This window comes from Anastrepha ludens, unplaced genomic scaffold (assembly GCF_028408465.1).
Source record: "Anastrepha ludens isolate Willacy unplaced genomic scaffold, idAnaLude1.1 ptg000027l, whole genome shotgun sequence".
Classification (NCBI taxonomy): Eukaryota; Metazoa; Arthropoda; class Insecta; order Diptera; family Tephritidae; genus Anastrepha; species Anastrepha ludens.
The window spans coordinates 185,001-187,500 of NW_026530035.1; the positions used below are offsets into that span (position 1 = coordinate 185,001).

The 2,500-nt window shown below is 31.4% G+C and overlaps 2 non-coding genes across 2 annotated transcripts in view; both read right to left on the reverse strand.

Annotated features, from left to right (window-relative positions):
- Positions 1-1,924, reverse strand: part of LOC128870850 (large subunit ribosomal RNA) — a 3,971-nt gene extending 2,047 nt beyond the window's left edge. Inside the window, exon 1 of the ribosomal RNA XR_008455557.1 lies at positions 1-1,924. This exon is cut by the window's left edge and continues 2,047 nt beyond it. This is a non-coding gene — a ribosomal RNA (large subunit ribosomal RNA).
- A 438-nt stretch (positions 1,925-2,362) lies between these two features.
- LOC128870822 (5.8S ribosomal RNA) overlaps positions 2,363-2,500 on the reverse strand; it is a 181-nt gene continuing 43 nt past the window's right edge. The window contains exon 1 of the ribosomal RNA XR_008455531.1: positions 2,363-2,500. This exon is cut by the window's right edge and continues 43 nt beyond it. This is a non-coding gene — a ribosomal RNA (5.8S ribosomal RNA).

The following is a 2,500-nucleotide window of genomic DNA, read 5'->3' on the forward strand; positions in this document are numbered from 1 at the left end:
CAAACGGATACTCAACAGGTTACGGAATTGGAACCGTATTCCCTTTCGTTCAAAATAATTCAAGTATTTAATTATTTTTTAATATATATATATAAATTTTATTAATATTTTTTTTTATTAAAAACTTGAAAATTTTCGGCTTTCGCCTTGAACTTAGGACCGACTAACTCGTGATCAACCACTGTTCACACGAAACCCTTCTCCACTTCAGTCCTCCAAGGTCTCATTCGATTATTTGCTACTACCACCAAGATCTGTACCAATAGCGGCTCCATGCAGGCTTACGCCAAACACTTCTAAGCACACTATTGTACCCTCCTACTCACTAAAGTTTCAAAATTTATAAATCAATCGAAATTGTTTTATAAATCATCTACTTTAGCGGTAATGTATAGGTATACAACTTAAGCGCCATCCATTTTAAGGGCTAGTTGCTTCGGCAGGTGAGTTGTTACACACTCCTTAGCGGATTACGACTTCCATGTCCACCGTCCTGCTGTTTTAAGCAACCAACGCCTTTCATGGTATCTGCATGAGTTGTTAATTTAGGCACCGTAACATTACGTTTGGTTCATCCCACAGCGCCAGTTCTGCTTACCAAAAGTGGCCCACTGGGCACATTATATCATAACCTCAACCTTCATATCAAGAAAGGTGAGGTTCTTACCCATTTAAAGTTTGAGAATAGGTTAAAATCGTTTCGACCCTAAGGCCTCTAATCATTCGCTTTACCAGATAAGATTATTTTATATAATTTTTAAATGCACCAGCTATCCTGAGGGAAACTTCGGAGGGAACCAGCTACTAGATGGTTCGATTGGTCTTTCGCCCCTATACTCAATTCTGACAATCGATTTGCACGTCAGAACTGTTTCGGTCTTCCATCAGGGTTTCCCCTGACTTCAACCTGATCAAGTATAGTTCACCATCTTTCGGGTCACAGCATATATGCTCAAGGTACGCTCCAGTTAGAGGTATAAATAATAATAAATTATCATTATACATAACTATATGGAACGCCCCGGGATTGAATTAATTGACTATTTAAGAAAATAGACTAAAAATTAATCCCATTATATTTTTAAGTTAAGTTAATTATGCCATTAAGTTTAATATAACTCAATGACTTGCACATATGTTAGACTCCTTGGTCCGTGTTTCAAGACGGGTCCCGAAGGTATCCTGAATCTTTCGCATTGTTAATCATATAAATGCATACAAATAAATATTAATATCATAGATATTAAATTTTTTGTAAAATTCAAAAAATGAATTTTAGCATTATATATAATAAAATCTATCAACACTTTATCAAATCATTAGTATTTATTCTATGTAATTTAAATAAACTTAATATCACCAATGATCTTTTGATAAATACTTTTATTATGTTAATAGATTACAATGTCCTTATATGAAAAAAATGCACATTATTTTTAATTATTTAATGATGAATTTTTCATAATGGATATTCAGGTTCATCGGGCTTAACCTCTAAGCAGTTTCACGTACTATTTAACTCTCTATTCAGAGTTCTTTTCAACTTTCCCTCACGGTACTTGTTTACTATCGGTCTCATGGTTATATTTAGTTTTAGATGGAGTTTACCACCCACTTAGTGCTGCACTATCAAGCAACACGACTCTTTGGAAATATCTTTCTAGTAATCATTAACGTTATACGGGCCTGGCACCCTCTATGGGTAAATGGCCTCATTTAAGAAGGACTTAAATCGTTAATTTCTCATACTAGATATTAAGATATTCCATACACTGCATCTCACATTTGACATATAGACAAAGTGACTTAGTGCTGAACTATTTTCTTTTCGCTCGCCGCTACTAAGAAAATCCTTGTTAGTTTCTTTTCCTCCCCTCATTAATATGCTTAAATTCAGGGGGTAATCCCATATGAGTTGAGGTTGTTTTAAAATATTTTTTATCTTCTCACAATTTAATAAATAATTATATCATCTTTTCATCTCTATTTTTCTTTTTTCCTTTTATATAAATATATATTATAAATAATAATTATGTAAAATGAGGCAATTCTAGAATAAAAAAAATTAATTTTTATGCTAGACATTCCTCCTTTAATTACATATATAAATTAATATTTTATATATATATAAATAATATGAAAATTTTTTAAAGAGAATACTTAGATTCAAAATTTTTTTTATTTCATTTTATTTGAGAGGATTTTTTTTTTTTAAGAATATATTAATAAATAAAAAATTCATTATATATCTTTATTTTTTTGCTATTAATATTATGAATTATTTAAAATCCAATAATATACACATTTGCTTAAATTCAATTATTTTTATAAAAGAATAAGCAACTTATTTAGCATAGTCTTACAACCCTCAACCATATGTAGTCCAAGCAGTACTTTAAAATTTAATTTAATGTACATAACAGCATGGACTGCGATATGCGTTCAAAATGTCGATGTTCATGTGTCCTGCAGTTCACACGATGACGCACAGTTTGCTGCG